This window comes from Anser brachyrhynchus (genome assembly GCF_964034855.1).
Source record: "Anser brachyrhynchus genome assembly, chromosome: 4".
Classification (NCBI taxonomy): Eukaryota; Metazoa; Chordata; class Aves; order Anseriformes; family Anatidae; genus Anser; species Anser brachyrhynchus.
In genome coordinates this window covers 28,758,078-28,769,876 of record NC_137698.1, presented here as the reverse complement: position 1 = coordinate 28,769,876, position 11,799 = coordinate 28,758,078, and positions in this window count along the sequence as shown.

The following is an 11,799-nucleotide window of genomic DNA, read 5'->3' as shown; positions in this document are numbered from 1 at the left end:
TTTCCCTTTCATGGTACTTACAATCCCATCGTTTTTCCATATTATTTCTTAGGATGAGTAAGCACAGTGTGCAAGGTGTTTGCAAAACTGTGGTACTATGATGGTCAGGATTATAATGAAGCCAGTCAAATAAAAACATTGCATCTGAATTACATCTCCCTTTTCACCAGTTGTGCACTTTATTATCAATATATATCATATATCAATGTGCACATTGATATATCTGAGTTCACACAGTTCTGTCATATCCCTGAGCTGATAACGACAAAATCTGAAGTGTGAATTAAAACTAAGAGGGTATGTAAGAAAGCAGAATTGCTATCAAGATTCTTTGAGGTACACTAACAGGTGTGTTAGGAACACTTGGTAAATAGCTCATTACAGGAAGGAGGGTTCAGAGCAGGATGACAGATAAGTTCAGAGGAGGCAGAACTTAAAGCAGGTGTAGTTCCCATCAACCTGGTTGTCTCCGTATGTGACCTTAGTTTGATTCAGGCCACCGAAGGCCATAGACCAGCAGCAGTTTGATGTCAGTCTCTGAGGGCTTGAGCTGCCTCCAGGCCTTCTCAGCAGACCTGCCCCAGTGGAGGAGTGCCTTGCTTCCTGCTGCTTTTAATGAGCTGCGCTGAAAGCAGGAGACGCAGAGACATCACTCCTGCCCTTGCCATCTGACTTCCTGAATCTTGCAGTGATCCATCCCATTCTGATCATCTCCTTGTAGGTATTTTCTTTTATTGCTCCCTATGTTTCTATTTATGCAGAGCAACATCTGTTGTGAATAATTCACTGCATGTTAATTTGACTCAGAAGTTTGGTCATTGACACAGCCGCTGTTCCAGTATTTCTGACTTCTATAATTAAACCCAGAAAACAAAAACACCCAGGGGATTTTCTGAAAGTCATGGTATTAAGAAAAAAACAGTGCGTTTGTTTTTCTCCTGGCTTTGTGAGGGCTTTGAGTGAGCTTGTTTAAAGTTTCCATTTCTAAAGCCTGCTTTAAGGGGAGAAGAAAATGACAACTGAGAAGTTGATGTAATCCTATGCCTTCAGGAGCTAGGGTTCTGAGCAATATAGCAAGTATTGGAGTAGGCAGTGTACAAAATGAGAGATTTAGAAACAACTGATGTTTACTTTTACTAACAGTGATAATGGGAACTATGTTAAACGAGTTAAATGGCCTTGCTGTGCTGATCCCTCTGCCCTTCATATTTTGCCTCTCTGTGCCGGAGGCATTATATTTCATCAGTGACTTAAACACATCCATGATTAGGCACCATTTATCACAGTGCTAGATTTTCCCTGAATTGATGGTTAATACTTGCCTGTTATTTTATCTTTGTCCTACTTTCATATTAAGTTAAGCCACCACAGATTTTTGTAATCATGCATCCCTCTGCACACAGTGGAAATTGTCAAAGATAGAAGCTGAAGAGTTTGGCTCCTGCATTGGGAATGCTGAGGGAATTTGACATCTGGGAATGCACTGGAAGCAGCTTAGTATTGTGAAATAAGTAGATTTTGTAGACCTTTCTGCTAATCATTCTTCAGGAAAGGGCTGAAAAGGATTATGGACCTATGGGATTCTAGGAGTGCAACATGTCCATGCCTTTAGACTTCAGCTAAAGCTACTCTGGAAAGATTCCCGTTAGCTTCACTGAGGTTTTTATCAGACCCTCAAGCCTGGAATCTGAGTAATCGCGACTATCTGTTGCCAAGGCTGCTCATTTTGCATTAACAGTAATTGTTCTTCATCTTTTCCAGAAGAAAGATGCAAAATAATAAACAAGAAACGAAGTCCAATTTTCTCAAAGTGCAGATATGGTTGTGGAATTTGTTAAGGGTCATCGCATGACCTAAAGTAGAAATAAGGGCGATTAGCTGGACTAGTGGCAACCTATAGCTCACTAAGCCTCAGGAGAAGACAGGAGGGTAAATCAGGGGGATGCTTTTGGAACAGTCACCCGCTAAGGATGTGGTCAGGGCCATAAAGAGACAAAATATCAAGCTAGGTGAACTTCTCACCTGCCTGCAGCATGGCCACAATAGGATATAACAGTGTCTCAATTCCGCCCAGTAATGTGAGACTTCAGTTCAGAAACCCAGAGGAGCATCTGTGCTGCGGTCCGTGGCAGTGCGCATGCTGGTGTCCGAACATGCAGAACCAACATCCCTCTTCCACGTTCCAGCACCTCCAGCACAAAAGGTAAATTAAACACATTTTCAGAGACTATGGACAAGATTCAAGAGAGGAATTGGCTGCCAAGAGCAGTACAGAATTACAGTCTGACTTGCCTCCCTTCCGCTCACTAAATATCCGCTCATGTGGCTTTCCTTGGCTGCTTCCAGTTTTCTCTCTGGGTGTGTCAGAAACTAGCCCGGCCTGAGCAGCTCAAGGCTCGCTTGTGCCAAGACCCATCAGGACAGGATTACAGGGCTTTCTTGTGTCTAAAAATCCTAAACGTGCACTTGCACTTCCACTTGAGACAGATCTCCTATGGCACGGCCTGGCACCCTGAATTCTTAGTTCTTTAGAATGGGGACCCCACAGCAGTTTGATTTTTGGCCTGCATGTTTAGATTTCTTCCCATGGAGGTAGAAGACATCTGCTACACTTCCCTGGTGGTGTAGGAGGAAGGATCTGGCCTACTCCCTGGACTCCTCTTCATAGCGTGGCAGGCGTATGAATACTCAGAGGATGGGAAGTGTTCCTGTGTCCCATAGGTTGGACATGGTCTGAGACATGGTTTTTGAGACAGTATCAGAAACTCAGTCACAAAAGGTATAGCAGTAAATGTAATACTATCTTCTTTCCCCTTCAGATTCAGGTAATTTATTTAAAGGATTATCATGGTAGTGATATTTGTCCTCATATATGCATGTAACAGCAGATCTGCTTTGTGTTCCTTATTCAAGGGGCTGAAGTGCTTCTAAAGAAGCTTTGTCTAAAATACAGAAGCAGCCTTGGGAGTAGAAGCACACGGAAATGCAACTCGCTGCCTTGTGCTGCACAGCATTTGTTATTACTGTGTGGCAAGTGAGGGGCACTCACTGCAGTCCTGGTATTTAACTGCTGTGATGAAGACTGTTGGGAGGCAGTCTGAAGGACAGCTTTTGAACATGCATAAAAGCTTAGGGCCCAGAAAGGTCTTACTGGCAAAGAAAAGACTCAGGTGCTGCAAAGTTTACCTTTTGGGTGCACTGTGTGTGTGCATACAGCAGTGTGGGGGGGAGCAGAGGAGCAGCACTGGAATGTACAACATCTCCAGGCTATGGCAGGCGCTGCTCAGAAATCCCTGAAGGTACCTATTTTGTTTGGCAAAAAAGGAACACCACCTCCTGGTTTCATGATTCACATCTAAATGAAATGCCTGTGTTGGTCATGTGAATCCCAGGCAGACCCTGCAGCTTTGAGGGGCCAGGCAGACACCTTGCCAGAGAGGCTGGGAAGCTTGGGGCCCAATCACTACTCAAGGGAATGGTTTGAAGGATGTAACATATGCCTCTAATGTAGCTGGTGACTACATCAAAATGACATGGTGGCTGCTGGCTCTGCGTGCTGGCTGCCCTGCATCACGTCTGATGGCACCAGACTGCCTTAATGCCATCTGCTGAAGTCTGCAGCACTGAACCCTTTACGGTGTTTTGACCTACAAAGCCTGTTCATTAGGTATTTTAATAGGAATTTTGTAAAAGAAACTTCTGAAGGCAATGCTTCCTTGTGCCTTCTTCAGGAAACTGGAAGGCTAAATGAAGAGAAACTCGTTCTGAGCTTCATTATACCAGGGCATGAAACATTTCTCTCTAAATAAAAACAGGTTCTGCCTTCAGCTCTCTATTTCCACCTATGTCTGACAGATGTCAGTATCAGATGCCTGTTAAAATATGAGGTAATAGGCAAGATGTTAAACATTTGCAAAATCTTCTGATCATTTTTGTAATGTCTCAGAAGTTAGACATAGTTTGCAGGGGATTTCCACTGAAAAGAAAATTTGGAGGAGATTCTAAATTAAGTCAGCGGATATTTGTTTGCCAGCATACTGGATGGTATTACAAGATGCCAAGAAAAACTCAAAATAACGTGAAAAATATTCAGTACTATTAGTTGTGGGTTTACATAAGTTGCTGGCACATTATATTAAGAATCCTTAGATAAATAGATGCTAGAAATACAAAGCCCAAACAATAAAACAATAATAATTACATATAATGCATTTGAACAAGTGTTACAGATGAAATAAATTTTAACCTAGTGGAATTTTTCTTCAGCAAGGCAGTTAAATATGGATATATGTTCATATACTGTTTGAAAATAAATTTACCTCAAGAATTAATTTTAAATTTGAGAAAATTGAAGCCAAGATAAAAATAGAAAACACTGTGAATTCCCAAATAAAAATACAATAAATACAAATTTAAAAGATGGTACTAAGTATTTGTGTACCAAAACAATTCACTTATAATAAAACTTTCTATATGCCTTTGAAAACTATAGGCTGAAAAATAATAATAAAATGGCTATTGAAAGATAAATTTGAGATTTTAGGGTATAATGCTTATACTTAAAAACATTTTTACCAATTTCATAGTTTTTATTAATGTAACCACATAAATGAACCCACAGTCTAGCAAAGAAAGACTGAAAAAGATCAAATAGTTGGCAGCTGAAACTAGACAAATTCAGAAGCAGAAATAATGTTCAGTATTTTCTTAATGGTACTAATTCACCTTAGCAATAGTTCATGTAGCAGTACAGATTTTTTTCATCAAAATTTTTTTTTTTAACTAAGACCATTGTCCTTTTAAAAGTTTGCGTTCCTTGGCTGAACCAATCCTTTATTCTTCATGGATACTCCCTTTCTGATTGTCCCACCTGGTTTATTTGTTTCCCGAGGTATCAGACAATCATACCTCGCTTCAAGGGTCTGCTTCATCAATCTAAGGGCATTTTTGGATGCATTAATTACCGGATTCTGAGAATTCAGCCTTGGCTTCTGAGGGCAGGATCTGTATGCCATTAAATGTATCTGGATATTGATTTTCCATGTTTGATTGTGGGTTCCCTTACTATCTGCTCTATGAATGAAGCCAAGGGAGATTTTAGCTTTGATTCTGAACTGAATTTTAAGTTATAACAGAACCTGCTGAAATGCTTACAGGAATGTGTTTGATTTTTAGATCAAAGAAAATGCTTAGGAGGGCTTTCTATCCTTCTTGAGACTTACAACATTGTCATTTTCCTTGAATTACTGTATTCCTAGAATTTACTAATTAAAGCCTGGCTTGTTGGTGTCATATTTATGTCAGCAGATTCAGGTCCCATAATATCCAAGAAAAGTGTTTGTATACTAAGCCCCAATACCTCTCAAATCCGGTTACTTCCAGGGGTAGAGGTGGGACATCAAAGCCATGCACTGTTTCACCCCCTCGTCAGGATTTTCTAGTTGTTCTTTCTCCACAATTTCATTTTGGCATTTCAGTGTCCCTGAGATGCATGTTGAAATCCTGATATGGCCTGTGCACTGCAGAATGTGCTGGGTTACAGGTCAGTAAATGTGAAATAGATCGTGGTATGCTGGAATTTATTATCTAAAGGGTGAAACTAACCTGCGGATGCTGATAGAAGGCCACACAGTCGCAGATGCACAGCTGCATCATTTCCTATGAATAACCTCATTATTCTGTGCCTTTGGACATAAACTGTTGGAGGCAATGAGTAGTTTTCATAGTTAATGTCCTGTCAGATCTTCACTTGGCCATTCCCCTTAAACATAGGGCTAGAAAGATGTGATCATAACCTGCAGTTTAGTTCCTTTTCTGCTTTCTTTTAGTCTCAGTTCCTCACACCATTAAGCCTCTTTTATGAGAGCAAACTACTTCACGGCAACTTACACTTTTTTTAGATAAATGGATATTTAGGTGTATATTATGCATATTATAAAAAAGCCACAAAAGAGAAACAAAGATTAAGGTCATAAATGTTTTATTTATGTACATACATACATAGACATATATTTCTAGATACATAACATATATATGTATGTTTACTCCTTCCTGAATGTCAATATTTCACTTTGTTTCCTTCTCCTAGTCTTTTACAGACAGATATTTACAGGGTTATCTGAGGCCTTTGTTGTTGGCAACAATACATTAACAGCCTTTTCTCTCACTAAACCAGTGGGGAGCACAAGCCTTGGCACTTTTCTTAGCATATTACAGTCAGCTGTAGGTGACAGACTTCAGGATTGGGGATGTCATGGATGTATTCTTCTTGTATCTTATTTTGCCTTGCAAGGCATATTTTCTCTCCAAGAGAGGATGGACCATGAAAAGGCTTCGTTTGACCAACACTAATCTCTACCACATCAACTTCAGTACTTGAAAAACATGTTCATCCAGACAGTTTGAGCTGCTGCTTTCTTGTTTTAGTATCTTGGATTAAGGCCTGGGTGGTCTTGGAATCAGAGCCATGCTTAATGCTGAAAAGAAATATTAGGGTAAGCTTCATGCTTTGTAGGCAAGCAGCTAAAAGTGTTACTGTCCAGGAGCACCCCCAGAGAAACCATATCTTCACTACAGCAGAGGTCAAGTGCAATCGTGGAACTCTCATCTACATGGCAGTTCAATGAGTGTACCTCAATCACTTCCCACTTGTAGAGTTAGAATGGGATGTAAACAGAGAGGACCCAGCTTGACTGAGGTTTCTGTATGACTCTGTACAGTAAAATCTGTACTTTAGGTATTCAAATATTTTTTCTTTCTACCTAGGGGATAGGAACAAAACAAAACAGAAATTTGGGACAACAAACCACAAGAAAACTACAATGTGGTTATTTGTCTGAAGAATCAATAGATACTTAAACATAAACTCTGTCTCTTTTTTTTTTTAATGTTTTTAAAATGTTTTCTGGAATGCACTCAGAAGCCTAAAATGGAAACAAAGAAATCAATCATACTTTTCCAATGAATGTTTTCCCTTTAGAAACTTGCAGATCAAAATAACAAAAAGATAAAAATCTACTTGTGAAAACCCTTCCTGTTACAGCTTTTCTTTCCCCCAGTTGAAGCCTTTAATATTTGGAAAACTTGCTTTTTGAAAGGCTAAAAAAATACTACAAAAAACTTGGATTCCTAGTATTTGGAAAACCCAAGCATAAAAACTTAAAACAGGACCTAGACATCTGTGCTACACCTTGCTGCAAAGACCACATTATTCCCATGTCTTCAGCTTTAAATTCTGTGCATTGTGAGTCAAAATAGCCCTGCTGCTGGGTAGAACCCTCTGGCAGACAGATGGGACAAACATTTTGGCTGATGAGGTGACCGTCTTCTGTAACATGCCTTAATCCAGCACTGTTAGTGAGTGAGCAAATCCAGGTATTTAGGTACCTGTTTGGCCCTGATCCCAGTTGTCCCTAGAGAGAATGAAAGTCTTAAAGTAAAGATGTGCTGAACTGATTCTCCACCTCCCGTTGTGATTAGAAAGGGATAACAGCCAGAGTCTATTTTCCATTCTATGTTTAAAACCATTGACTTCAGTGGAATTACTCTGGATTTAAATGCCATCCTTGGGAGTAGAAAATGACCTTGTGTCCCATTTCTTTCCACCACAAAGATCCCCTTTCCCAGCTTTCACACACTGAGCAATGGCAGTTTGGCATGTGCTGCTACTGCGCATTTCCCTCCCAATTACCTGTTTCCTCTCCTGTGTGCATTTTTGGCATAATGTGTCATGTTCTCAAACCTCACATACCTGAAATATTTGGAAGCACCAAGTTCTAGTCACATCTGGTTATTAGATTTGCTCTGAACAGATAGCTGCCCTTTTTGTGAATAAAAGCCTCATGCTGCCATAGGAAATTCCACTAAGATTTTCCTCTCTATATTATCATTTTACCTTCAATATTTTACTGCTTCCTTTATTAAAAAAGAAATGTTATAGTAACCATGCAAAACACTGCAGAAGCTTAAATGGAAGATGTTGTTTTTAGGACAAGAATGTGAAATCCTCTTCTTCCAGGTGAGGAGCCAGACATCTCCCTCACAGCTAAATTCAGTGGAAGCTTTGCCATCCACTATGCTCAGTAGCACACAATGGCTTTTGGGAAACAGTTCCATAGAGGAATGGCTAGAATTCATGTCTTTCAGCATAATTTTAATAAGAAAAATAGCTTATGACCATATTATCTGCAAATACTTTCTGGTAAAGCTGTAATCTGAACAGCTTTAGAGTCCTCTTGCATGATTTCAGCAGTCTACTGATACTTGACTGCAAATGTTTGAGAATAGCACACAACGAGCTCTTGGTACAAGCTTCGTCTTCTGCTCTAGCTTAGGAATTAGCAGGACTGTGTCTTTAGAAGTTTCTTGACCCTCCTCTACCTTCTTAGAATAAAATCTTTCTTGTGCTAGATGAATTCAAATGAGAGACTGGTGCTAATTTCCTAGGTCTAACAGAAAAATTGAGGCTGATTATTGGGATGCTGTTGAAATTTGTATGCCGTTAGGCATCTCAACAAAGTTCTTACTCGAAATTTTAATGTGAGCATTTTGCTATTTCCATTTTGGATTAAAACAAAACTCCTTTAAATCATTAGAAAAGGATGCAGTTGATGTAATCTCTTTTGTTTGGAGCAGTTTTTTTTTTTAATTATTATTATTATTATTTAACAAAACCTCATTTTTCTATTAGCAAAAACAAGGCAGATAACCCCAGTTGATATAAAAACAGTCACCACCTTTTCTTGTCTTGATCTCTGAAGAAAACATCCATTTATTCTATTAGCTGATCAGGTGGTAAGCTGATGATCAGGTAATCATTTGTAAGTGCTTTTATTTCAGCAAATGGGGGATGTACCTTGCTCTAGCTACAGCAATGGCAGCTTTTTCTGACCACATGCCAGGAGGCTAAAAACATGCCTGACTAATATAGATAGGCAATGCTGCGTCTGTCTATGAAAATCTGTCATTTTAAGGGGGGCAGAAGTTTAAGCACAGTGACAGAATGAGGGAGGCAGTCTACAAGACAGGGTGGAAGAGGTATACTAAAGTCTCTCACTAGTTCTGTGCCTGTAGATTATTACATTAAAGGTTTAATTCAGCAAGCTACTTGCTTGCTTCACCTGAGATGTTGTCCTATTAAAGAGAATGGGAGTATTTACATGGTTAGTGTTAAGTGAGGGTACCTGTATCTTGCTGAATTAAACACTTTTAGAGCAAATGAATTATAATCACCCTGGAGCTCTATTTACACTTGTTCCTTTTTCCCTTGGCATGATGCCCAACAGCTGTACCACCGAGAGGAGTTATCAGCTCTAACTGTCCTTCACCTCCCTCCCTGCTGGAAGGGACTGGTCCCTTTGATCTGCTGACAGAGCCATTGCAGTGATTCATTTAAAGTGACATCGGTTAGCTTAAACAGTTGTTTTTTTGCTAACTTGGCTCTTTTAGACTGAAAGGAATTAGGGAGCTTGCTAGCCTCCTTCCCTAGCTCAGCTGTTTATGGGCTGCACACATGTTGGCACAGTGTAAGTAATATCTGTGGGTCAATAACAAACCAAGCCTGAATTTGATAAAGGATGTATTTTGAATGTTGACTGTATTGCTAACAAATACACATATGTAATGGCGGAAAAAAAGGCTACAGACCATTTATTATATTTGCTACTTCATCCTATCCAATAGATCATATGATGAGTAAAGCAAGTAAATTTGTTATTGAGGAGAACCAGTAATTCAATTGCCCAACATCTAGCAAAAACAAGATAAAATTTGCTGATAATGCGTAATATCAGGCTCTTGATATCTTGTTAAAATGGGGAGGCTCCCAAAAGAACAGCTATAGCAAGTTCTCATAAAATGTGGTATTTGTAACTGATGTTGGGGTGTAAAGGATCTTCTTTGGCTCCACAACTGAGAAACCTCGTTTTGAAAGCAGGAGTGTGGTTTATGGATACCACTTACTGTTCTGATCATAATAAGGATTGTTTCCTATTCTTTCTTTCCAGTGGGGAGCCTGTTTCTCTCTCAGGTGAACTGGCAGATGAGGTGAGCGTAAAGCCATTTTCTCTTTTTCACTCCAGCATTCAATGAAGCACCTAGAGGTTAAGGAAGGGCTGGATAGGTAGATGGGGGGCTTAATGCCAGGGTGGTCTCTCTGTAAGCCTGGTGGCTGGGGCACACAGTTGTTTTTCTGCCATATGGAGTACGTTATGAGATAACCTCTGTGTTCTAAATTTGGGCCTGTTTGTGTTTCAAAAGGGCTAATTAAATTTAATTTTACTGTTAAAAAAATATTCTTTTTTATACTTACAGTAAAATTAAATTTTACAGTACAGGTTGGAGGAAAAACTTGTTTCAGAAGTCTGGGTTTAACAGCCCAAAGCCTTAAACTGGAGTGAGGCCTGCGCACTTAAAAACATGGCGGGGCATTGCTTGGCACTCAGTGGTGCCAGCTAGGCCGAAATGTCTCCCGTGTTTAACTCCTGCATGCCATGCCATGCCTCTCATAGTACTCACAGCCAGTGCATCTAGCTACAGCTTGGAGCCTGGGGGGCACCGTGGGAGCACCCTGTGGCTCCTGCATGAGGCAGTCAGACATCTGCCAGCATAACGTGGGCCGTCCCTCCTTGCTGTACAGGGGCTTACTGGTGCGGCTTAGCCACTGTCTCAGTAACAGTTCAATTAGTTATAGGAAGTGGGACAAGAAAGATCAGCGTTGTTCTTCATTCTTCATCCCAGTGTTACTTGGCTGCTGGCTGGTAGGGGTTAGGGCTCATGCTCTCAGCAGCAGGCCTGCTGAAGCTAAAGCACACTTTGATGCATGAGAACAGTGGAACTAGCTAAAACTGTCAGTGGATGTACCCACTAAATACAACAGCATGGGATTCAGTAGAAAAACTGCTACTGGAGTAGTGCTTTTCATGGTGCCCCCCCCCCCCCCCCCCCCTTTTTTTTTCCTTTTTTCTTTTTAAAATAATACAAGTCATATGTTTCTTGGGACTGAGTAGCATGGAGGAAATCTGTCTTTCTGTAAGATGAAATGTTTTGAGGAAAACCAGCTAGGGGAAAACTCAGCTGCTCTGTGCAACGCATGTCTGTGTCCGTTTCCTGTGTTTTACAATATATGCCACATACACTAGATGGCAATGTAATACCTGCATAAAGGGCTTATTAGTGAATTCAACAAAAACTGCTCTCAGGTAGGTACCACAAGCTCTTTTCAAGTAACAGCTTTACCTGAACTGCTCTACTCTTATTGTGAGCAAACATTCTAACACAAGGGAAAAATATGGGACAAGTTTAGGTCAGGAGAGGTCCACAGAGTTTGTTTCTTGCTTGTTCCCCCTTCAGTATTTTTCATAACTGCTTATATATTTGGCATGTCATATTTCAAATGGTAAACTCTGTGAATATGTGGTTTAATCAGGTTTTGCATCTCCTATCCCTGTTTGACACTAGCTCAAATAGCTTTGAAACATCCTTCCCGTGTATTCCCTTTAGAATACTTTAGACATTGCAGATGTTCCCCTTTCATTTCCTCTTTTTCCGATGAGCAAAACCTGTGTAATAGCTCAGTAATGTTTCTGGGACACAAGGAAGCTTTGTTGCATGTGTATTCCAGGTCCACCTCTTTCTCAGGCTTTGCTGTGACTTTCTGGATTTAGCCCAGGCACAGATAAGCCTGTGATAATAGTTGATTTAACATACAATGTACTCTACTTATTCATATATTTATGTGATTGCCTCATTCAAGTATGGCCAGAATGAAAAAGGTTTAATATATCTGAATGTTTGGTAAAA